Source organism: Bubalus kerabau, chromosome 5 (assembly GCF_029407905.1).
Source record: "Bubalus kerabau isolate K-KA32 ecotype Philippines breed swamp buffalo chromosome 5, PCC_UOA_SB_1v2, whole genome shotgun sequence".
Taxonomy (NCBI): domain Eukaryota; kingdom Metazoa; phylum Chordata; class Mammalia; order Artiodactyla; family Bovidae; genus Bubalus; species Bubalus kerabau.
In genome coordinates, this window is record NC_073628.1 from 42,388,605 (window position 1) to 42,416,064 (window position 27,460).

A 27,460-nucleotide genomic window follows, 5' to 3' on the forward strand; every position below is an offset into this window, starting at 1 on the left:
GACTAACAGAAAAGACTTTTTACAACTTAAGATAAAAAGGAGAAATTACAAAAAGAGTAGGAGGGGTAGAAATTCAGTACAGACTCACACTTTCAAGACAGGCAACTCACAAATGATAGGATAATCACAACTGCAGAAGTTACCCCCATAGAGTAAGGGGTTGGAGCCCCACATTGGGCTCCCTTTGGGATTCCCACAATGGGAAGACAAGCCCCAAGAATGTCTGGTTTTGAAGGCAGGAGTGGGGCTTTGTGTATGGGAGAGCCACAGAGTCATAAGAAATAGACTCTGGTTTTGAAGGGCACACATAAAATCTCACATGCTCTGGAATCATCAGAGAGGTAGCAATTTGAAAGAAGCCTGGGGTGTACCCACTTGCTGATCTTGAGAGTCTCCCAGAGAGGTAGGAGGCAACTGGGATGCCTCTTGGGGACATACACAATGAAAGCAGGGATCTCGTTCTACCACAAGGACACTGGTGCTAACAATCATTTTGTAATCCTCCTTCTAGCCCAACAGTGCCAGGTGGCTCACCCACCCAACGGCCCACTAGCACCAGTTCTGGGACCCTTCATACCAAGCAGCTAGGTGCATGGGGACTCAGCCATTTCCACTAGTGGGCCAATACTAACCCCAGGAACCCCCAGGCTGCACTGCCAATTGCAAAGGGACTCAGTTCCACCTACCAGCAGAAGGAGGTATCACAGTCCCTGATTTCAAACTATACTACAAAGCTATAGTCATCAAGAGGGTGTGGTACTGACAGAAAACAGACACATGCATCCACGGAACAGAATAGAGAGCCCAGAAATAAACCCACATTTATAAGAACAATTAATCTATGACAGAAGGAACAAGAATATACAATAAAGACAGACAGCCTGTTCAATAAATGCTGTTGGAAAAACTGGACAACTGCAGGCAAAAGGAAAAACGGACTACTCTCTCACACCATACACAATAATAAACTCAAAATGGATTAAAAGTTTAAATGTAAGACCTGAAGCTGTAACATTCTAGGCAGTAGGTTCTTAACACCAGTCTTATCAATATTTTGTTAGCTACACATCCTCAAGCAAGAGAAACTAAAGCAAAAATAAATAGACAATATCAGCTAAGAAGTGTTTGCAAAGCAAAGGAAACTATCAACAAAACAAAAAGGCAGCCTACTGAATGGGAGAAGACATTTGCAAATGATATATCTAACAAAGGGTAAATATTCAAAATAAAGAATTCATACAATTCAACATCAAAAAAAAAAAAAAAAAAAACTCCGAACGACCAGATTGAAAAATGGGCACAGGACTTGAATGGGATTTTTTCCAAAAAAAGACATAAATATGGCCAATAGGTTGGAGAAGGAAATGGCAACCCACTCCAGTGTTCTTGCCTGGAGAATCCCAGGGACGGCAGAGCCTGGGGGGCTGATGTCTATGGGATTGCACAGAGTCAGACACGACTGACGCGACTTAGCAGCAGCAGCATGGCCATTAAGCATATGAAAAGATACTCAACATCACTAATCATTAAAAAAAAAAAATACAAGTCAAAACTACAATGAGATACCACGTCACACATGTCAGAATGGCAATTTTCAAAAAGAAAACAAGAGACGTGAAGAAAGGCAAATTCTCCAGCACTGTCAGTAAGAACATACATTGGTGCAGTCACTATGGAAAACAGTATGGAGGTCCTCAAGAAGTAACTGTGTCTGGACCAAGAAATTCCACTTCTGGGTATTTTTTCAAAGAATGCAAAAATAACAATTCAAAAAGATATATGCACCCCAATGTTCACTGCAGCATTATTTACAATAGCCAAGATACAGAAGCAACCTAAGTGTCCACTGATAGATGAATGGATAAAGATGTGGTATATATATAATGGAATATTTGTTGTTGTTCAAACAATAAGTCATGTTCAACTCTTTGTGACCACATAGATGCAGCATGTCAGGCTTCCCTGTCCTTCATTATCTCCTAGAGTTTGCTCCACAAACTCATGTTGGTGATGCCATCCAACCATCTCATTCTCTGTCGTCCCCTTCTCCCCCTGCCTGCTATCTTTCCCAGCATCAAGGTGTTTTCCAGTGAGTCAGTTCTTGGCATCAGGTGGCCAAAGTATTGAAACTTCAGATATCACTCCAGGGCTCAGCAGACAGAAATGGCCATTTTCCAGTCTTTCCCTCACAGAGATTTACTTGCATATTTTAAGAGCTGTTGCCTCAGGGTATGGCCTCAAGGATGGACAGCAAGGACAAAACCAGTCAATCCTAATGGACATGAACACTGAATATTCTTTGGAAGGACGGATGCTGAAACTGAAACTCCAATATTTTGATGTGAAACTCCAATATTCAGACATGAAGAGCTGACTCATTGGAAAAGACCCTGATGCTGGAAAAAAAGAAGACTGAGGGCAAGAAGTGAAGAGGCCAACAGAGGATGAGATGGTTGGATGGCATCACTGACTCAATGGACAAGAGTCTGAGCAAACTCAGGGAAATAGTAAAAGACAGGGAAGCCTGGCGTGCTGCAGTTCAAGGGGTCACAAAGAGTCGGACATGACTTAGCAACTGAACAACAACAAAAAAACCTAAATCCTGGTGTTACTAAGATGTTCCCCTTTGGAACATGACAAGTTGTGATATTCTGGCTATCAGAATCTATTAGAAGTCACTAAGCAAATAATTAATGAAAGTCGCTCAGTCGTGTCTGATTCTTTGTGACCCCATGGACTATACAGTCTATGGAATTCTCCAGGCAAGAATACTGGAATGGGTAGCCTTTCCCTTCTCCAGGGGATCTTTCCAACCCAAAGATTGAACCCAGGACTTTGGCATTGCAGGTGGATTCTTTATCAGCTGACCACAAGGGAAGCTTAAGCTAATAGCTATATATATTTAAAAGATATAAAACCCACACAATTAAATGGCAGAAAACAATCTAACTGAAAAAAATGAGCAGAGAAACAATAGACGTTTTTCCAAAGAAGACATACAGATGGTCAATAGACACATGAAAAGGTGCTCAATATCACTAATCATCAAAGAAATGCAAATCAAAACGATAATGAACCATCACCTAACACCTATTAGACTGGCTGTCATCAAAATGACAAATGATAATAAGTGTTTGTGAGGCTAAAGTGAAAGGGAGCCCTTGTACAGTTAGTGAGCATGTAAATTGGTACAGTCCCAGTGGAACAATATGCAGATTCTTCAAAAAATTAACGATAGACCTACCATATGATAAACCACATCCGGGTATATATCTGGAGGAAAAGAAAACAGGATATTGATGAGATATATATACTCCCATGATCACTGCAGTATTATTCACAATAGCCAAGCCAAGGAAATAACCTATATCTCCATCAACAGTAGAATGGATAAAGAAGACATGCACACTGGAATGTTATCCATTCAGAAGAAAGAAGGAAATCTTGTCACTTGCCACAACATGGATGAACCTTGAGGGCATGACACTAAATGAATTAAGTCAGAAACAAAAAGACAAATACTGCATGATTTCACTTAAATGTGCAATCTAATTTTTTTAAGTCAAGCTCAAACTCATAGCAGCAGACAGTAGAAAAGTGATTCCCAGAGGCTGAGGATTGGGAGAAATAGGGAGAAGTACAAAAAAGGATATACACCTTCAGCTATAAAATGAATAAGTTCTGAGCATGTAAGGTATTACATGGTGACTACACTTGATAACAATGTATTGTAGAACTGAAATTTACTAAGAGATTAGAACTTAAATGTTCTCACAAAAAATTATAAATTAAAAAAGTGTATATGTATACACACACACACATTTATGAGTGTGTGTGTATATATTGTGATGGATATATTAGTTATATGGAGCTTCCCAGGTGGCTCTGGTAAAGAATCCACCTGCCAATGCAGGAGACACAAGAGACTCAGGGTCAATCCCTGGGTCTGGAAGATCCTGTGGAGGAGCAAATGGCAATCCACTCTAGTATTCTTGACTGGAGAATCCCATGGACAGAGAAGCCTAGCAGGCTACAGTCCATAGGGTCACAAGGAGTTGGACACGACTTAGCACACATACAAATATTAACTAATTCTTTCACAGTGTACACATATATCAAATCATTACAACATACACCATGAACATCTTATAATTTTGTCAATTATACTTTCAATAAAACTGAAAAAAAATTTTAAGGTTTAAAAAGTTGCCTCTTACATGTGGGTCTAGGATAAAGAGATATAGTACAAGATAAAATCAAAGCTCAGCAGTCCAGACTATATATAGCCCAACACTGGCTAACTATACTGGTATTTTGTTCCAAAGCATGCTTGGAATATTAATACATTGACTATTCTTTGTATTTGGTTTTGATACTTTTTAAGGACACATATGAAAATTGTGTGTTTGTGTATATCCATACACACATACACATACAAAAGGAAAAGAACAAGAATCAAATATGCATTAAAAAGATACCTCTGGGAACTTCCCTGACAGTTTAATGGTTGAGACTCCATCCTCCCAATGCAGGGGGCATGGGTTCAACCCCTGGTCAGGGAACTAAGTTCCATATGCCACACAGCACAGACAAAAAAAATACTTCTGTCTACAGTGTAGAAAATGCTAAAAATTATCCCTATAATTGCAGCAAGAGATGGAAAGAGCCAGTACATTGTTTTACATATGCTTTTTTCCTCAGATATAAACATGATTATCAAATCAACTCATCTGAAATGAAAGTACTGGGATAGTACATGGAAACATATTTCTGTTTCTTATATAAAATGAAATTTCACAGAAAGAAGAACAGCCAATATCTGTCATCCACAGATAAGATAAAACAGACATTAAGCCAAGGATGTCAATTCTATTTAAGTGTCTGCTGCTGCTGCCACTGCTAAGTCACTTCAGTCGTGTCCGACTCTGTGCAACCCCATAGACGGCAGCCCAACGGGCTCCCCGGTTCCTGGGATTCTCCAGGCAAGAATACTGGAGTGGGTTGCCATTTCCTTCTCCAATGCATGAAAGTGAAAAGTGAAAGTGAAGTCGTTCAGTCGTGTCCGACTCTTAGCAACCCCATGGACTGCAGCCTACCAGGCTCCTCCATCCATGGGATTTTCCAGGCAAGAGTACTGGAGTGGGGTGCCATGGCCTTCTCCGATTTCAGTGTCTACATCCATCTAACTCTATTTTACCATTGCTCATGATAACATTTCAATGAACCATCATGCTTAGATGTTAACTATGGGCTGGAACAAGCACAAGCTGGAATCAAGATTGCCAGGAGAAATATCAATAACCTCAGATATGCAGATGACACCACCCTTATGGCAGAAAGTGAAGAGGAACTAAAAAACTTCTTGATGAAAGTGAAAGAGGAGACTGAAAATGTTGGCTTAAAGCTCAACATTCAGAAAACTAAGATCATGGCATCTGGTCCCATCACTTCATGGCAAATAGATGGGGAAACAGTGGAAACAGTATCAGACTTTATTTTTGGGGGCTCCAAAATCACTGCAGATGGTGATTGCAGCCTTGAAATTAAAAGACGCTTACTCCTTGGAAGGAAAGTTATGACCAACCTAGATAGCATATTCAAAAACAGAGACATTACTTTGCCAACAAGGGTCCATCTAGTCAAGGCTATGGTTTTTCCAGTGGTCATGTATGGATGTGAGAGTTGGACTGTGAAGAAAGCTGAGTGCTGAAGAATTGATGCTTTTGAACTGTGGTGTTGGAGAAGACTCTTGAGAGTCCCTTGGACTGCAAGGAGATCCAACCAGTCCATCCTAAAGGAGACCAGTCCTGGGTGTTCATTGGAAGGACTGATGTTGAAGCTGAAACTCCAATACTTTGGCCACCTGATGTGAAGAGTTGATTCATTGGAAAAGACTCTGATGCTGGGAGGGATTGGGGGCAGGAGGAGAAGGGGACGACAGAGGATGAGATGGCTGGATGGCATCACCGACTCGATGGACATGAGTTTGGGTAAACTCCGGGAGTTGGTGATGGATAGAGAGGCCTGGCATGCTGCGGTTCATGGGGTCACAAAGAGTCGTACACGACTGAGCGATTGAACTGAACTGAATGTACTCTTAAAGAGGACTTTTAAGACAGCAAAAGAGACACTGATGTACAGAACAGTCTTTTGGACTCCGTGGGAGAGGGAGAGGGTGGGATGATTTGGGAGAATGGCATTGAAATATGTATAATATCATATATGAAATGAGTCGCCAGTCCAGGTTCATTGCACGATACTGGAATGCTTGGGGCTGGTGCACTGGGACGACCCAGAGGGATGGTATGGGGAGGGAGGAGGGAGGAGGGTTGAGGATGGGGAACACATGTATACCTGTGGCAGATTCATTTTTATATATGGCAAAACCAATAAAATATTGTAAAGTTAAATAAAATAAAATTTAAAAAAAAGAACAACAATAATGATAATTACTAAAAGTACTAATTTATCTTCTACATCCACTAATTAAGAGCACATTTTTCTTCATTCATTTCCTATCCATTCTCCACATATATATATGCACACTTGCCCAAAATTTCACTCATCAGTAAACATATATTCATCAGTCACTATACTAATATAAATATAAATAAGCGAACACTCTGGGTCTTTATATACTTATACTCTAATGCTAAATTTTGTCCAGTTAAGCTCTATTTTAAATTCAAAATAATACAGAAAGATATACAGTATAAAATAAATCTATAACATTCAAGAGACATAAAAGGAGAACACTGTATGTTTGAATAGGGATAGAAAGTCAGTGAGTAAGTAGATTAACTTTCTTCCCCAAGATAGAACAGAAGAATAACATATTTAAGCTTTCTTCCTTGATTAAGCCCTCCATTGATATTTTTCCCCTAATGTTCACAAAAGGCCAAATTATATTAAGATTTACTAGTGAGAATCAATGTGTTTGATTAGAATACATAAATGGAAAATAGAATTCAATCAGTACAATTATTGGGATTTCACCCTACAAATTACAGAAATTTTTAATGTTATTTTAAAACAAATTACATAACCTTACTCTGCAATTAAGAAGAGTTGATTTTTTTTTCTTTCTTGTCACTTTCTATAAGACTTGAACTATATCTAGACTGTGATAATGATTTATCATAGAGCTTTCAGTTCAGTTCAGTCGCTCAGTCGTATCCAACTCTTTGTGACCCCATGAACCTCAGCATACCAGGCCTCCCTGTCCATCACCAACTCCCGGAGTTCACTCAAACTCATGTCCATCGAGTCGGTGATGCCATCCAACCATCTCATCCTCTGTCATCCCCTTCTCTTCCTGCCCTCAGTCTTTCCCAGCATCAGGGTCTTTTCAAATGAGTCAGCTCTTCACATCAGGTGGCCAAAATATTGGAGTTTCAGCTTCAATGAACACCAGTCCTTCCAATGAACACCCAGGACTGATCTCCTTTAGCATGGACTGGTTGGATCTCCTTGCAGTCCAAGGGACTCTCAAGAGTCTTCTCCAACACCACACTTCAAAAGCATCAATTCTTCGGCACTCAGCCTTCTTCACAGTCCAAATCTCACATCCATACATGACCACAGGAAAAACCATAGCCTTGACCAGAAGGACCCTTGTTGGCAAAGTAATGTCTCTGCTTTTTAATATGCTATCTAGGTTGGTCATAACTTTCCTTCCAAGGGGTAAGCATCTTTTAATTTCATGGCTGCAATCACCATCTGCAGTGATTTTGGAGCCCAGAAAAATAAAGTCAGCCACAGTTTCCACTCACCACAAACCATATCTCCCAAACCTAAATTCTTATTACCATTTGTGGACAGAATATTCACAAAACCTCATAAACTTCTACTAGTTGAGTGACAGCCTAACAAAATAATTGTGTCCCAATCACACAGAAACAAAAATAACACCATCATAAAGCAGGAGCAGCCAACTAAAATGTTCCGTGTTCCTTCTTTTCTTCAGATCCTCTTCTTATATTTATTTCACTAACAAAATAGTTGACAGGTCCCACATGCCAAGTCCCAGTTGGTTCTTTCCACTTCACTGAGGAGTTAACATATGAACAACTGCTCTACAGTTTGTTAATAATAATGATAATTCCTATCAGTTTGAGTACTTCCTACGTGCAGGGTATATAAATTACGCATTAAGATAAACAGTGTTATTATCCACATTTTATAAATGAGGAAACAAAAGCTTAGAGGTTAAGAAGTTTACAAAACTGAGGTGATGGTTTAGGACTGTCAAAATTTACATAGCTGGCAAGTGGTGGAACAAGTGTTTACTCAGGCCTGACTCCAGAGCCCAACTTCTTGACCACATACTAATTACACCTACCCAGCTTCTCTCCACCATAAAATATCTAGGTTCTCACCACCATAAAATGTCTAGGTCCTCTGCCCTACAGGATCTGCTTTAGTTAGAGAATTCATATTCTGTGAACTTATCCCTTTGTATAAACAAGATATTGTTTTCAAGTTAGGCTAATCTAGGTTTATTCAGAATAATTTTCTTACTGGATGGACCAGATCAAGATCGGTAAGTGAATTGCAAACATGACTTCACATGTTGTCTTCTATATTTCAACAATCAAATTATACTTTGTACTGTAATTCAGTAATCTGAACATAGTCAGGCCCACCAAATTATTCTCAATATTGCCTCGAGAGTCCACCTTGTCACAAATATAGATAACTCTATGGATTGTTTCTGAGTCTTCGCAACACCTTCAGAAACCTTCCATCCAAAGGATTCAAAAGGATGACAGATGTACAACAAAAGTATATTTTCCATGAGTTTCCTTAGTATAGAAAATGTGACTCACGGGTTTCTTCTCCTCAAAGGCTCTCCAACTTCTCTGGTAGTAGGAAGTCTAGGAAACTAGCAGCGTATGGCAACTGTGACCAGTAAGAAGAGTGACTCTGACCTAAAACTCAGGTACATTGCAATAAAGGGCATGTGAAAATAAAGCTAAACCACAGAAAGAGACACCACCCAAACTTTAAACATGTATTCATCAACTCTATTTAAAATAAATAATGCATAGTTTAAAAATGATAAGGAGGGGGAGGAGCCAAGATGGCGGAGGAGTAGGATGGGGAGAACACTTTCTCCCCCACAAATTCATCAAAAGAGCATTTAAACATTGAGTAAATTCCACAAAACAACTTCTGAATGCCGGCAGAGGACATCAGGCACCCAGAAAAGCAACCCAACTCTTCAAAAGGAGGTAGGAAAAAATATAAAAGACAAAAAAAGAGACAAAAGAGGGAGGGACGGAGTTCCGTCCCAGGAAGGGAGTCTTAAAAAGAGAGAAGTTTCCAAACACCAGGAAACCTTCTCACTGCCGAATCTGTGCCGAGCTTTGGAAGCACAGAGGGCAACATAAAAGGGAGAAAAATAATAAATAATTAAAAATCGCAGATTGTGAGCCCTACAGTAACTCCCGCAGCGGAGAAGCAGCACAGACGCCTGCACACGGCATTAGCAAGCGGGGCCTGGGCAGGGAAGCGCGGCGCCGGCTGTGTCCCTTAGAGTAAGAATCAGCCCGAATGTCCTGAGCGCTATCTGAGCGAAATAATTTGGGCTAGCAAACCAGACTGTGGGATATCTACCACGCGAAAAGCCAGCCCTAACCTAAGACACCGCCAGGCCCGCGCACAGAACAAAGGACTGAACAGAGATAGCCGGTTGCAGACCTTCCCCCTCCGGTGACAGGCAGCCAGAGCCGTAAGGGGGCAATCGCAGCCCCAGAGAGACACTATCTATAAAACTGTAAGCAGGCTTCTTTGCTAACTAAAACTTCTTGGGGGTCTGGACGGTCAACATCTGCCTGAGAAGGTGTGCCGGTTTTACACCCAGATAACCGAGTGGCGGGGAGGCGATTAAGTCGCAGCATTGGCGCCCGCCAAACACATCACCTGAGCTGCTCGGATCTGGGAAGAGCACAAAACGCAGGCCCAACCGAGTCTGCGCCTCTGAGGACTACCCGAGTGCCTGAACCTGAGTGGCTTGGACCTGGGAGCTCAGCCCAGGGCCGGCCTCTGATTGTTCCCGGCGGAACAACCTAGAGCCCGAGCAGCGTGGGCAGGGAGGCTACACGCGCCGTGAGCGGGGGCAGACCCAGTGTGACTGAGGCACTGCGAGCGCACGCCAGTGTTATCTGTTTGCAGCATCCCTCCCTCCCTCCCCACAGCGCGGCTGAACAAGTGAGCCTAAATTAAAAAAAAAAAAAAAAAAAAAAAATAGTGTCCTCAACCATCCCCTTTGTGTCAGGGCGGGAACCAGACACTGAAGAGACCAGCAAACAGAAGAAGCTATAACAGAGGGAAACACCTTGGAAGCTACAGGCCATAGATTAAAACCCTGTGGTTACTACGGACTGCATAGGAAGGGGCCTATAGATCTTGAGAAATAAGTCAGACCAAGGAACTAGCCAAAAATGAACTGAACCCACAATACTCACAACAAAACCAGAGAAAGACCTAGATATATTTTTACTATTTTTACGATCAATCTTTCTTTTTTTCTTTTTTTTAATTAAAAAAAAAAAATTTAAGTCCTCTATTGTCCTTTAATTTTCACTTTTATAACTATTACTTTGCAAAAAAAAAAAAAAAGACCCTTATTTTCTTTTCTTCTTCAGCAAACTTCATATATATATTTTATAATTTTTTGACCGTGTTTTGTTTTGTTTTTTGTTTCTTTTCTCTTTTTCTTCTTTTCTTTAACATTGTATTTTTGAAATTCCAAACTCTACTCTAGATTTTTAATTTTAGCCTTTTGGTATATGTTATCAATTTGGTACCTTTAGTTTTTTTTCATAATTTCTGTGACTTTTTTTTCCGTTTCTTTCTCTTCTTCTTTTGTATAACATCATATATCTGCAATTCCAAACTCTACTCAAGATTTTTAATTTATGGTTTTTGGTATTTGATATCAATTTTGTACCTGTATTTTCTTTATAATTTTTGCGACATTGTTTTTGTTGGTTTGTTTGTTTTCTCTCTTTATTTTTCTTCTTCTTTTTTTTAACATTGTATTTTTGAAATTCCAAACTCTACTCTAGATTTTTAACTTTTGCTTTTTGGTGTTAGTTATCAATTTTGTACCTGTAGTTTCTTTATAATTTTCGCAACCTTGTTTGTTTTCCTTTGTTCGTTTTTTCTCTCTTTCTTTTCCTTCTTCTTTTCTTTAACATCATATTTTTGAAATTCCAAACTCTACTCTAGATTTTTAATTTTAGCCTTTTGGTATATGTTATCAATTTTGTACATATAGTTTTTTTTTTTATAATTTCTGTGACTTTTTTTTTCTTTTTTTTCCCCTCTGTTTCTTTCTCTTCTTCTTTTATATAACATCGTATATCTGCAATTCCAAACTCTACTCAAGATTTTTAATTTATGCTTTTTGGTATTTGATATCAATTTTGTACCTGTATTTTCTTTATAATTTTTGCGACATTGTTTTTGTTGGTTTGTTTGTTTTCTCTCTTTATTTTTCTTCTTTTTTTTTTTTTAACATTGTATTTTTGAAATCCCAAACTCACTCTAGATTCTTAATTTTTGCTTTTTGGTATTAGTTATCAATTTTGTACCTGTAGTTTCTTTATAATTTTCGCAACCTTGTTTGTTTTTCTTTGTTCATTTTTTCTCTCTTTCTTTTCCTTCTTCTTTTCATTAACATCGCATTTTTGAAATTCCAAACTCTACTCTAGATTTTTAATTTTTGCTTTTATGTATTTGTTACCAATTTTGTACCTTTAAAAACTCAATCTTCAGGACCCATTTTTCACTAGGGAATGAGATTACTGGCTTGACTGCTCTCTCTCCCTTTAAACTCTCCGTTTTCTCCACCAGGTCGCCTGTATCTCCTCCCTAACCCCTCTCTACTCTACCCAACTCTGTGAATTTCTGTGTGTTCCAGACGGTGGAGAACACTTAGGGAACTGATTACTGGCTGGATCTGTCTCCCTCCTTTTCATTTCCCCCTTTTATCCTTCTGGCCACCTCTGTCTCCTGCCTCCTTCTTCTCTTCTCTGTATAACTCCGTGAACATCTCTGAGCAGTCCAGTTGTGGAGTGCACATAAGGAAGTGACTACTGGCTAGCCCACTCTCTCCACTATTGATTCCACCTCATCTCATTTGGGTCACCTCTAACTCCCTCCTCCCAATTCTCTTCTCCATGTAACGCTGTGAACCTCTCTGAGTGACCCTCACAGTAGAGAAACTTTTCATCTTTAACGTAGATGTTTTATCAATGGTGCTGTATAGAAGGAGAAGGTTTGAAACTACTGTAAAAATAAGACCGATAACTGGAAGTAGGAGGCTTAAGTCCAAACCCTGACTCCAGGGAACTCCTGACTCCAAGGAACATTAATTGACAGGAGCTCATCAAACGCCTCCATACCGACACAGAAACCAAGCCCCACACAAGGGCCAACAAGTTCCAGAGCAAGACATACCAAGCAAATTCTCCAGCAACAAAGGAACACAGCCCTGAGCTTCAAGATACAGGCTTCCCAAAGTCACCCCAAAACCATAGACATCTCATAACTCATTACTGGACATTTCATTACACTCCAGAGAGAAGAAATACAACTCCATCCACCAGAACATCGACACAAGCTTCCCTAACCAGGAAACCTTGACAAGCCACCTGTACAAACCCACACACAGTGAGGAAACGCCACAATAAAGAGAACTCCACAAACTGCCAGAATACAGAAAGGACACCCCAAACTCAGCAATTTAAACAAGATGAAGAGACAGAGGAATAGCCAGCAGATAAAGGAACAGGATAAATGCCCACCAAACCAAACAAAAGAGGAAGAGATAGGGAATCTACCTGATAAAGAATTCCGAATAATGATAGTGAAATTGATCCAAAATCTTGAAATTAAAATGGAATCACAGATAAATAGCCTGGAGGCAAGGATTGAGAAGATGCAAGAAAGGTTTAACAACGACTTAGAAGAAATAAAAAAGAGTCAATATATAATGAATAATGCAATAAGTGAAATTAAAAACACTCTGGAGGCAACAAATAGTAGAATAACAGAGGCAGAAGATAGGATTAGTGAATTAGAAGATAGAATGGTAGAAATAAATGAATCAGAGAGGATAAAAGAAAAACGAATTAAAAGAAATGAGGACAATCTCAGAGACCTCCAGGACAACATTAAACACTACAACATTCGAATCATAGGGGTCCCAGAAGAAGAAGACAAAAAGAAAGACCATGAGAAAATACTTGAGGAGATAATAGTTGAAAACTTCCCTAAAATGGGGAAGGAAATAATCACCCAAGTCCAAGAAACCCAGAGAGTCCCAAACAGGATAAACCCAAGGCAAAACACCCAAGACACATATTAATCAAATTAACAAAGATCAAACACAAAGAACTAATATTAAAAGCAGCAAGGGAAAAACAACAAATAACACACAAGGGAATACCCATAAGGATAACAGCTGATCTTTCAATAGAAACTCTTCAAGCCAGGAGGGAATGGCAAGACATACTTAAAATGATGAAAGAAAATAACCTACAGCCCAGATTATTGTACCCAGCAAGGATCTCATTCAAGTATGAAGGAGAAATCAAAAGCTTTTCAGACAAGCAAAAGCTGAGAGAATTCTGCACCACCAAACCAGCTCTCCAACAAATACTGAAGGATATTCTCTAGACAGGAAACACAAAAACGGTGCATAAATTCGAACCAAAAACAATAAAGTAAATGGCAACAGGATCATACTTATCAGTAATTACCTTAAACGTAAATGGGTTGAATGCCCCAACCAAAAGACAAAGACTGGCTGAATGGATACAAAAACAAGACCCCTACATATGTTGTCTACAAGAGACCCACCTCAAAACAGGGGACACATACAGACTGAAAGTGAAGAAAAAGATTTTCCATGCAAATAGGGACCAAAAGAAAGCAGGAGTAGCAATACTCATATCAGATAAAATAGACTTTAAAACAAAGACTGTGAAAAGAGACAAAGATGGTCACTACATAATGATCAAAGGATCAATCCAAGAAGAAGATATAACAATTATAAATATATATGCACCCAACACGGGAGCACCGCAGTATGTAAGACAAATGCTAACAAGTATGAAAGGAGAAATTAACAATAACACAATAATAGTGGGAGACTTTAATATCCCCACTCACACCTATGGATAGATCAACTAAACAGAAAATTAACAAGGAAACACAAACTTTAAACGATACAATAGACCACTTAGACCTAATTGATATCTATAGGACATTTCATCCCAAAACAATGAATTTCACCTTCTTCTCAAGCGCACATGGAACCTTCTCCAGGATAGATCACATCCTGGGCCATAAAGCTAGCCTTGGTAAATTCAAAAAAAATAGAAATCATTCCAAGCATCTTTTCTGACCACAATGCAGTAAGATTAGATCTCAATTACAAGAGAAAAACTATTAAAAATTCCAACATATGGAGGCTGAACAACATGCTGCTGAATAACCAACAAATCACAGAAGAAATCAAAAAAGAAATCAAAATTTGCATAGAAACGAATGAAAATGAAAACACAACAACCCAAAACCTGTGGGACACGGTAAAAGCAGTCCTAAGGGGAAAGTTCATAGCAATACAGGCACACCTCAAGAAACAAGAAAAAAGTCCAATAAATAACCTAACTCTACACCTAAAGCAACTAGAAAAGGAAGAAATGAAGAACCCCAGGGTTAGTAGAAGGAAAGAAATCTTAAAACTTAGAGCAGAAAGAAATGCAAAAGAAACAAAAGAGACCATAGCAAAAATCAACAAAACCAAAAGCTGGTTTTTTGAAAGGATAAATAAAATTGACAAACCATTAGCCAGACTCATCAAGGAAAAAAGGGAGAAAAATCAAATCAATAAAATTAGAAATGAAAATGGAGAGATCACAACAGACAACACAGAAATACAAAGGATCATAAGAGAGTACTATCAACAATTATATGCCAATAAAATGGACAACGTGGAAGAAATGGACAAATTCTTAGAAAAGTACAACTTTCCAAAACTCGATCAGGAAGAAATAGAAAATCTTAACAGACCCATCACAAGCATGGAAATTGAAACTGTAATCAAATATCTTCCAGCAAACAAAAGCCCAGGTCCAGACGGCTTCACAGCTGAATTCTACCAAAAATTTAGAGAAGAGCTAACACCTATCCTGCTCAAACTCTTCCAGAAAATTGCAGAGGATGGTAAACTTCCAAACTCATTCTATGAGGCCGCCATCACCCTAATACCAAAACCTGACAAAGATCCCACAAAAAAAGAAAACTACAGGCCAATATCACTGATGAACATAGATGCAAAAATCCTTAACAAAATTCTAGCAAACAGAATCCAACAACACATTAAAAAGATCATACACCATGCCCAAGTGGGCTTTATCCCAGGGATGCAAGGATTCTTCAATATCCGCAAATCAATCAATGTAATACACCACATTAACAAATTGAAAAATAAAAACCATATGATTATCTCAATAGATGCAGAGAAAGCCTTTGACAAAATTCAACATCCATTTATGATCAAAACTCTCCAGAAAGCAGGAATAGAAGGAACATACCTCAACATAATAAAAGCTATATATGACAAACCCACAGCAAACATTATCCTCAATGGTGAAAAATGGAAAGCATTTCCTCTAAAGTCAGGAACAAGACAAGGGTGCCCACTTTCACCATTACTATTCAACATAGTTTTGGAAGTTTTGGCCACAGCAATCAGAGCAGAAAAAGAAATAAAAGGAATCCAAATTGGAAAAGAAGAAGTAAAGCTCTCACTGTTTGCAGATGACATGATCCTCTACATAGAAAACCCTAAAGACTCCACCAGAAAATTACTAGAACTAATCAATGACTAGAGTAAAGTTGCAGGATATAAAATCAACACACAGAAATCACTTGCATTCCTATACACTAATAATGAGAAAACAGAAAGAGAAATTAAGGAAACAATTCCATTCACCATTGCAATGAAAAGAATAAAATACTTAGGAATATATCTACCTAAAGAAACTAAAGACCTATATATAGAAAACTATAAAACACTGGTGAAAGAAATCAAAGAGGACACTAACAGATGGAGAAATATACCATGTTCATGGATTGGAAGAATCAACATAATGAAAATGAGTATACTACCCAAAGCAATCTATAGATTCAATGCAATCCCCATCAAGCTACCAACAGCATTCTTCACAGAGCTAGAACAAATAATTTCACAATTTGTATGGAAATACAAAAAACCTCGAATAGCCAAAGCGATCTTCAGAAAGAAGAATGGAACTGGAGGAATCAAGCTACCTGACTTCAGGCTCTACTACAAAGCCACAGTTATCAAGACAGTATGGAACTGGCACAAAGACAGAAATATAGATCAATGGAACAAAATAGAAAGCCCAGAGATAAATCCATGCACATATGGACACCTTATCTTTGACAAAGGAGGCAAGAATATACAATGGATTAAAGACAATCTCTTTAACAAGTGGTGCTGAGAAATCTGGTCAACCACTTGTAGAAGAATGAAACTAGAACACTTTCTAACACCATACACAAAAATAAACTCAAAATGGATTAAAGATCTCAACGTAAGACCAGAAACTATAAAACTCCTAGAGGAGAACATAGGCAAAACACTCTCTGACATACATCACAGCAGGATCCTCTATGACCCACCTCCCAGAATATTGGAAATAAAAGCAAAAATAAACAAATGGGACCTAATTAACCTTAAAAGCTTCTGCACATCAAAGGAAACTATTAGCAAGGTGAAAAGACAGCCTTCAGAATGGGAGAAGATAATAGCAAATGAAGCAACTGACAAACAACTAATCTCGAGAATATACAAGCAACTCCTACAGCTCAACTCCAGAAAAATAAATGACCCAATCAAAAAATGGGCCAAAGAACTAAATAGACATTTCTCCAAAGAAGACATACAGATGGCTAACAAACACATGAAAAGATGCTCAACATCACTCATTATCAGAGAAATGCAAATCAAAACCACTATGAGGTACCATTTCACACCAGTCAGAATGGCTGCGATCCAAAAGTCTACAAGTAATAAATGCTGGAGAGGGTGTGGAGAAAAGGGAACCCTCTTACACTGTTGGTGGGAATGCAAACTAGTACAGCCACTATGGAGAACAGTGTGGAGATTCCTTAAAAAACTGGAAATAGAACTGCCTTATGATCCAGCAATCCCACTGCTGGGCATACACACTGAGGAAACCAGAAGGGAAAGAGACACGTGTACCCCAGTGTTCATCGCAGCACTGTTTATAATAGCCAGGACATGGAAGCAACCTAGATGTCCATCAGCAGATGAATGGATAAGAAAGCAGTGGTACATATACACAATGGAGTATTACTCAGCCATTAAAAAGAATACATTTGAATCAGTTCTAATGAGGTGGATGAAACTGGAGCCTATTATACAGAGTGAAGTAAGCCAGAAAGAAAAACACCAATACAGTATACTAACGCATATATATGGAATTTAGAAAGATGGTAACAATAACCTTGTGTACGAGACAGCAAAAGAGACACTGATGTATAGAACAGTCTTATGGACTCTGTGAGAGAGGAAGAGGGTGGGAAGATTTGGGAGAATGGCATTGAAACATGTAAAATATCATGTATGAAACGAGTTGACAGTCCAGGTTCGATGCACGATACTGGATGCTTGGGGCTGGTGCACTGGGACAACCCAGAGGGATGGAATGGGGAGGGAGGAGGGAGGAGGGTTCAGGATGGGGAACATATGTATACCTGTGGTGGATTCATTTTGATATTTGGCAAAACTAATACAATTATGTAAAGTTTAAAAATAAAAAAAAAATGATAAGGAATGATAACTATCCATTGTGAAAGTGCTATAGGAAGAATATGTAAAGTATCTATACCCAAAGCACTTTCCACCATGAAATTTAGAGATGGCTTCAAAATATGAAATTCAAGTTGTCTTGGAAAACAAGTAAAAATGCTCTAGGCATTCAGAGGGGGGAAAGAGCACCCAAATGCATAAAACAATTCACACCAAGGAAAGGTCAAAAGTAACAGAGCACTCAAGGCAACAGTGTAAAGTGTGCTGTATGCTCAGTCACGTCCAACTCTTTGTAACCCTGTGGACTGTAGCCCACCATGCTCCTTTGTCCATGCAATTTTCCAGACAAGAATACTGGAGTGGGTTGCCATTTCCTCCTCCAAGGAATCTTCAAGACCCAGGGATCGAACCCATATCTCTTGCATCTCTTAAATTGGCAGGTGGATTCTTTACCACTGTACCTCCAGGGAAGCCCAAGACAGTGAAGAGCACTGGTTAAATCAAGCTGAAGAGGCAGATGAGGACCAGATCATAGAGGCCCAAAATACCGTGCCAAGAATTTTGCACTTGATTTCAGGGGAAATAAAAGAAGCATTGAAAGCTTTTTAGTGGAGGATTTCACACATATGTGGTTTAAAAAGAGCATTCTGACAGATTCTATAAGCAACAGGTGTTGCTTAGTCACTAAGTCCTGTCCTACTCTTTTGAAACCCCATGGACTGTAGCCTACCAGGTTCCTCTGTCCATGGGATTTCTCAGGCTAGAATACTGGAGTGGAAAGCCATTTCCTTCTCTAGGGGATCTTCCCGATCCAGGGATTGAACCCACATTTCATGCGCTGTAGGTGGATTCTTTACCACTGAGCCACCTGGGAAGCTGATAAGCAATGGGGGAGTCTTCAAAATAAACATTGTCTTTCAATGATTGAAGAGGATGATAAAGTTAATTTTTTAATAAACTAATATTTGGGCTAGAATGAATGTGAGGTGTCTATAACTGCATTTAATACACGTGAAATATTAAAAACTGAATGAGACTAAAGTGTTTGCAAATCCAGTATGATGCTCATTTTCCATAGCAATTTAGCATTAGATACTATTTGGGGCTCTACACTGAATATTTCAAAAATATGTTATTGAGATAATGCTTCACTGGACAAGCTTACATTAATTTAAAAAGAATTTTTAATATTACTTTATGTTCAATTGACATTGAAATTAGAAAATAGCTCTTTAAACATTCACTAAGTGTTATGAATGAAAAAACTGTTTCTCAACTGCCTGCCTTGTTTGTACCATGGATCAATTAATTATTTTGTAACACTTGTATCAATCTCTGTGTGTGTGTGTGTGTGTGCATGTGTGCGTGTGTGCTTAGTCGCTCAGTCATGTTCAACTCTCTGCAGTCCCATGGACTATAGCCCACCAGGCTCCTCTGTCCCAGGAATTTTCCAGGCAAAAATACTGGAACAGGTTATCATTTCCTACTCCAGGGGATCTTCCTGCTTCAGGGAATCAAACCCATGCCTGTTTTATCTCCTGCACTGGTAGGTGAATTCTTTACCACTGGGCCACCTGGGAAACCCATATGATATATATATATATATAATATAGATATAGATAAAGCATTGATATATATACATAGATAGATAGATAAATATTGATAGCTAAACAGATTGATATGCTTTAATACAAAAACTTCCCCCATGTAATTTCCGTCATGGAATATTACCAATGGACATATCCCATGACCCTTTATTGGTTTCCTAGTGCTCATAGAGGAGAAGGCAATGGCACCCCACTCCAGTACTCTTGCCTGGAGGGTCCCATGGATGGAGGAGCCTGGTAGGCTGCAGTCCATGGGGTAGCTGGGGGTCGGACACGACTGGGCGACTTCACTTTCACACATTGGAGAAGGGAATGGCAACCCACTCCAGTGTTCTTGCCTGGAGAATCCCAGGGGTGGGGGAGCCTGGTGGGCTGCCATCTCTGGGGTCACACAGAATCAGACACGACTGAAGCAACTTAGCAGCAGCAGCAGCAGCAGCAGCAGTGCTCATAGAAATATTTTAAAAGTAATACTAATACACAGTTACACCAGTTACATCCCAGACACTGTGCTAAGCACTTTACATGTACTATGTCATGTAGGCCTTGTAGCAACACGATGAAATAAACACTATAATTATCCTCTATTTTACAGTAAGACTTAGGTGGTTAACCAACTTGCTGAAGGATACTACATCGCAAGTGGTAAGGCTTCCCAGGTGGTGCTAGTTGTATAGAATCTGCCTTCCACTGCAGGAGATGGAAGAGACATGGGTTAGATCTCTGAGTTGGGAAGATCCCCTGGAGGAGGGCACTGCAACCCACTCCAGTATTCTTGCCTGGAGAATCCCATGGACAGAAGAGCCTGCTGGGCTACAGTTCATAGGGACACAAAGACTGAGACACAACTGAAGCGACTTAGCACTAAGGCCAGTATCAGAAACAAAAAGACTAAATTCCAGAGCCCATGCTTTTAACTACCTGTCCCACACAGTTGAATAATTTAAATGTATAAAACATACTCTACACTGTATCTCTACCAGATAGACAATATGTAGATTCGAAGTGATCTTTAAAATTACCATTCCCATCACTGGAAATCATTCATTCAGCTATCATTTATTTAATAATATATTTGTATATCTGTTATAGGTCAGGCAGTGCTCCAAGAACTAGGTGTACAACGATGAACAACACAGGCAAAATACAGTCACCATTCTAGTGGGAAATACAAATGATAAGCAAAACAATATATAATATGAAACTAAAGAAATCATAAATGGCGTTTTGAAGAAAAATAAAGGGTGCTAGGAACTGCCATGCAAGTAGTTTCCTCAACAGAGTGCACACACCACCAGAATGGCAGTAACCAGCCACACAGGCTTCCATAGCCACCGCCCTGCTCTGAGGCCCATTCTGAGCTGCAGAGTCTGGCTGCCTAAGCCAGCCTCCTTCTGCCAGCCTCATGACACCCCATCCTCCCTCAGAACCCTCTTACTTCCATTTTCCTCCCTCTTCCCCACCTCAACCTTTGGGGAGATTCTTGAAGACTGTGTGTCATCTTTCATGACTCAGATCAAATCTCATTCTTCTGTGTGAAGTCTCCCCTGACTCACCCACTCTCACTTCCTCCTCTGCACTTAAAATTGTATGTACTACATTTGATTTGTTGGTTCACATCTCTTTCCTCTACTAGACCGTAAGCTTACTCATCTTTTTACATCTAGTACCCTAAATAATCCCCGTCTCTAAATAAGCCCTGTCTCTAAGCAGGTACTCAGTAAAAATGGAAGAATGACAAGCTTAACGTTGCAGTGTATGGCACAATAAGGAAAACAGCATAATTAGCAGAACAGGCTGACAAGGTAGATAGGAGTTCAATCATCAAAGTCCTCATACGCTAGGCCAAGGAGTTAATGTTTGCATCCTAAAGGGAACAAACTACATGGACAGAAGAAAGGTTTAGGTGTATGTATATCTAGGCCCTATTTCATATCCACCAGTCATATGTACAAACTTGAGAAGATTATTTAACCACCAGGAGCCTTAAATTTCTTCATCTGTTAACAGGGATAATAGAACCTCTCTCACAGATCTGGTATCAGAATTAAAGACAATGTTTATAATACATATAGCAAAGTGACTCACACACACACACACATACAAACAATAATGGCACCTATCATTATTATAAATGATATAAGGACAGGAAGGACATTAACAAAATCTGTGTTCTAAACACATCACTCTGTGAGGGTATGAAAGACACATTGTCAGGGAGAAGAAACTAGTAGTTGGAAAGACCTAGAAGGCTATTTTTTAATTCTTCCAAGGAAAACAGTTAAATATCTCAATTAAAGAGGGAACAATTAGGATGGGAACCAGAGGAAAAATATGAAAGATACACAGAAAAATAATTGGTAAGACTTCATAACTAATCAGATATGGGAGACTATTATATAATGATGAAGACTAGTTAGAAAAATTGATAGGTTAAAGATCAGCTATGTCAAATAAATGACAGCTTCTGTAATTAAAAAAAAAAAAAAAGAAAAGAAAAGGATACTTTTAAGAGCATCACAGTACAACCAGTAATGTGAGCAAGGTGAATGGTATGAGCCTGGAGTAAGGTGTGCAGATCTAACTAGAGATCAAAACATGAAAAGAGATATTAGGAAGCACAGGTTTATACCTTTTTGAGTTTAAAGAGGCAAAAAGACATACTAGTGAAATAGAAGTGTTCACTGAAGACATTTCCACTAATAAAAAACTGGGTAGAACTAATCAGTTTTGAAGTTCCAACTGATAAGTTCATGTCAAATACTATTCGTTTGATCAAGTCTTGATGTCTCCAACTTGACTCCTCAAGCAAAATATCTGGCCTAAATTTTTTTTAAATCCATGATATTTCTCTTCTTTTTCTTTTGGTTCATATTCAAGACTACATTTTTTAGGCTTGGGTTTCATGTGGCTTGGGAAAAAAATAAATATCAATAAAAAAGGAAAAAACTTAAATGAGTGAATTTCTCTTTGTTTGAATTTTATTAGTTCAAGTGATTGCCCACATTAGAAGTGAAAAAAAACATGTTAAGGAATTAAAGTTTTTGAAGAAAAAAAAAGATCAGATAGAATTTTTGAGGAAATATGTAAAGGAGTACAAACGTATTTCATGATCATTGGTCAAAAACTGGGAATCCATTCAAGGACTTAAACTTATCTGTGCCCTAATAAAGTGAAAAAAACCTATGGAGTAAAGGATTGAAACTTAAATAATAATTTATGCCTAACAATTTAATTCCATTGCTACCTACTTCAGGATTAACAGCTAGTGATATTTCACTTGAAATTTTCAAAGAACAGGAATAATGATGTTAATAAATCAGTAAACAACCTTATAGCTTATTAATAAACTATAGAAAATATATGTAATCTTGTATGACCTTGGACAAGTTATTTGTCCTCTCTGTGCCTCAGTTTCTTCATATGACTGTTGACCTTTAAAACTCCTTCCAACTCTAACATTCTATGAACCTGTCAAATATAAATTATATACTATACACACTATTAAATGTTGAGTTCAGAGAAGCATTAATCTGGACTGAAAACCATGCTGTAACAGAAAGAGAGAGGTCATAGAGTAACAAAAACCATAGCCAAAGACTGAATATATGTCAAGACTATGCAAAGTACTCTACAGTCATTGTCTGACTTTTTGAAATAACACTTGATTTTTAAAACAGTTTTAGATTTAGAGAAAGATGAGAAAAAAGTACAGAGAGTTCCATATACTTGCTCACTCCCTGACTTAATTTTCACATACAGACACATTCTATGAAGTTACTATTATTATGTCTATTCAGCTGATGAAGCTGCCACAGCAGGCAGACATGGTTAAGGCTGGATTTGTTTTCAAGTGCAATCCCCACCATTAGGCTGCACAGTCTTCCACAAACACCTGGTTTTAAATTACTGCTCTGCAACTTACTGCAAAACGCATGATATGACCTCTCTGATCATCATATTCAGAAAATGTGAGGAAATTAAATAATGTGTATAAAGTATACTCATTAGTTAGTTCATTTCTTTCTCTGAAGTAAACTGAGTCTCAGGAAGGAGATAATATTTAATCTGTGCTTTCAATTATCAAAAAAAAAAAAGCATATACCATTTTGATACAGAAAAGTTGTTCACAAAGACACAAAATTTTTCATTTTTATTTTATATATCAGGGATAGTGAAGGGTTTTGAAAGAATGAGAAAAAAGAAATAATACAGAACTAAGAGGAGAAAGGACCACATTTCAATAAATCAATATCTGCATTTAAATAAACTAAAGAGAAGGAAAACCTCTTCATAATAGATAAGAGAAGATAAGAGCTCCATAGAACAAAGATCTTTAAAGAATACAGGAAAAGATTGGTCTGGGACTTCTTTACAAAAAAAAAAAAAAAAAAAAAAAACCATAAAACCTCTATTCCCAAGCAAAAGTATACTAAAAGTTACATAACAAACAATTCGGCAAACACATACTAAGTAATTACAAAATACAAAGCTCTCTGATAGTTGCTGAGGTAGACTAAATGAATGTTAGTTTATATGAATGTTACTTTATATGATAAAAAAAACTTTTCAAATGTGATTAAAGATAGTGAGATAGGAGATTATTCTGGATTATTCAGTGGGCCCAGTGTAATCACGATAGTCCTCATAAGAGGACTACAAGGCGTGTCAGAGATGGTACCAGAATGATGGAAGCAGAAACCAAGGGGATGCAGTTTAAAGATGAAATAAGAGGCCACAAGCCAAGGAAAAGAGAAACGGATACTCACTTCAGAGCCTCTAGAAAGATCACCATCTGCGGACACCTTGACTTTAGCCCAGGAAAACTAATCTCAGACTTTTCAAACATCCAGAATTATAAGAAAATTAATTTTGTTGTGTTAAATCGCTAAATTTGCGGTAATTTATTACAGCAGCAATAGAAAACTGTTATAGTTGCAAAACAAGAAACCACTATACATTAAGACTCTATTATGAAAAAAAAAAAAAGACTCTATTATGGACTAGGCACTATAATAGGTACTTTCTCAAGACCTTGTTTTTGCTTACTAAGAAATTACCATCTAATTGAAGCAACAAAAAGGTGTTCAGCTCATTATGTGATAAAAGCTATAACTGAATAAAAGTTTTACAGAAACATAGAAATTTAGCCCTAAAGGATAGGAACAAGGCTTTAAGTTTATGGCTTGCTTTTATAGATCTCCTCACCACTTGGGAAATATTTCTAAGACACAAAACATCTTCCACTCTCTGTTGACATGAGAATTTTATAAGCCTCAAGCAATCTCAAAATTGAGAGTGAAAATCAGGAACTCATTTGGTTGGACCTTTTTGGTAAGAGATGGTTTTTAACTTTCAGATTGTTTCAAAAATCTTTCTAAGTCATAATGCCTGGGGGGAAAAATGTCTGCATATAATTGGTCTTAGATCAAAACTCATAAAAAAAGTATTGTCAGATCAAGTGGTTTAAATTTAGGATACAAACAATATGATACAGGTGAATAGTGATGCTCTTGATATAATATAAAAGGTATTTATTTGCTGAAGACCATCTGGAAAAACAGAAAACTTGCAGGCACTGCAGGAAAAAGCAAACTGAAAATACAAGCTAACAATAACAGAGCTGTGTGGAGAGTCCCAGACTAGTTCACTGTGTCTGAAACCTCTTCAGTGGGAGAAACAACAGTAATGACTCTAAGTTCTAAATTAGCAAGAAGTCTAGAGAGAAGGAGGACTTCCCTGGTGGTTCAGATGGGAAAGAATCTGCCTGCAATGCAAGAGACCTGGGTTCAATTCCTGGGTCGGGAAGATCCCCTGAAGAAGGAAATGGCACCCCACTCCACTATCCTTGCCTGAAGAATCCCATGGACAGAGGAGCCTGGTGGGCTACAGTCCAGGGGGTTGCAAAGAGTCAGACATGACTGAGCAACTAACACTAGAAATAAGGATCTTTCAGGCACAAGAAATCAGTGGCCATAGATACTCTGCTTCCTCCTAACCCTGAACAATTATACTGAAATCCTTTTGAATGAGCCAGGCCAAAAACAGACAACTTCTTGGCTGTAATTTAGTCTCACACATCTGATACTGTACAAAAGTTTTCTGCTTTAATTGCGGTGCTCCTGCAACTAGATATCATATCAGGAAGCAGATGTGCTTCCCAAGGATTAAGTCCATTCTGCAAATATATTTTTAAACACAAAAATAATAGCTCATGTAAATACATCAGCTTAATAGCAGATTTTCACACAACCTACTTGTAATCACTTATTCACTGTTTATCTACCACCCAGAACATATACGTTTCATGAGGGTGGGGACCTCGTCCATCTGACTCACCACTGAGTTTTCATAACCACACACAATGTCTGGCACACTGTATGGTTCCAAGCCATGCTTGTGCTCAGTTGTGTCTGACTTTTTGCGACCCTTTGGACTGTAACCCACCAGGCTCCTCTTTCTATGGGATTTTTTAGGCAAGAATACTGGGGTGGGTTGCCATGCCTTCCTCCAGGGGATCTTCCCAACCTAGGGATCAAACCCACATCTCCTCTGTCTCCTGAATTGCAGTCAGATTCTTTGCCACTGAGCCATCTGGGAAGCCCCGTATGCTTCTAGTGGAGTGTAAACTAGTACAACTGTCTTGTAAAACTGTTTGGAAACCACTTGTAAAGTTAAAGATATACCTACCCACTAACTAGAAAGTCTTAAGGGCTTCCATTACTTTGCCAACAAAAGTCCATCTAGTCAAAGGTATGGTTTTTCCTGTAGTCATGTATGGATGTGACAGCTGGATTATAAAGAAAGCTGAGCACTGAAGAATTGATGCTTTTGAACTGTGGTGTTGGAGAAGACTCTTGAGAGCCCCTTGGACTGCAAGGAGATCCAACCAGTCCATCCTAAAGGAGATCAGTCCTGAATATTCATTGGAAGGACTGATGCTGAAGCTGAAACTCCAATACTTTGGCCACCGGATGCAAAGAACTGACTCACTGGAATTGACCCTGATGCTGAGAAATATTGAAGGCAGGAGGAGACGGGGATGACAGCAGATGAGATGGTTGGATGGCATCACCGACTCAATGGACATGAGTTTCAGTAAACTCCGGGAGTTGGTGATGGACAGGGAGTCCATGGGGTTCATGGGGTCGCAAAGAGTCAAACACGACTGAGCAACTGAACTGAACTGAACTGAACTGAAGGGCTTCCAGAGACGGGCTTTCTTTGCTAAAATGAGGGTGATAGTTTCAAGTACACCAGGGTGGCTGGATACCCTGCTTATAAGTGAGCAATTCTCTTCCTTGAAGTATACTCAAGATAACGAAAGCATACATCCACAAAAAATTAACAATAATGTGCACAGTGTATTTATAATAGCAAAAAAACTGAAAATGATCCAAATTTCCATCAACAGGAAAATGAATAAGCAATTTGTGGTATAGTCACATAATGAAACCCTATTATAAAATAAAAGGAATAAAAATTGATATAAGCACCAACATGTAATCTTAAAAAATGATATACTGAGTTAAAGAAGCTAAATGAGTACACCTCTTTCAATCATCTGACTTGTGTTCAAAATCTTCCAGAAGTTTCCAGGTTTTTTCCAGTTAAAATAAAAACAGTGCCCTTTCAATGGTCTGTAAGACCTTATGATATCTCACTCAACTACCTATCTGATCTCATTTCCTCCCCCACACTCCTCCATTCTCCAACCACAGTGGCCTTCCCTGTTGCCCAGTCAAGATAATCACATTCCTGCCATTTGTATTCATTTTTTCCTATGTATGGTGACAAGAAAGAGGTCCAAAATAAAAATTTTAAATGAAAGTTCAAAATATAAATGTAATAATACTTATTGATTCTAATTTAGGCCTTTTTTCACTAGAAAGTAAATCACTTTTTAAATGAGCAAATTAAAGCTGACAGGAGACAACCAAGAAATACATACATACATACATATATATATATATAT

General features: G+C 38.5%; 1 protein-coding gene across 15 annotated transcripts in view; it reads right to left on the minus strand.

Moving 5' to 3' along the window:
• Window positions 1-27,460, minus strand: part of LOC129652658 (disks large 1 tumor suppressor protein-like) — a 690,295-nt gene that overhangs the window by 582,129 nt on the left and 80,706 nt on the right. Inside the window, exon 3 of one of the 15 annotated variants that reach the window (XR_008714663.1) lies at window positions 8,840-8,930. The exons of the other annotated variants lie outside the window; for them this stretch is intronic. The gene's annotated coding sequence lies outside the window, so the exon portion shown is untranslated. Of the gene's footprint in view, window positions 1-8,839; window positions 8,931-27,460 lie in introns of those variants that run through there. 15 annotated transcript variants of the gene reach the window in all.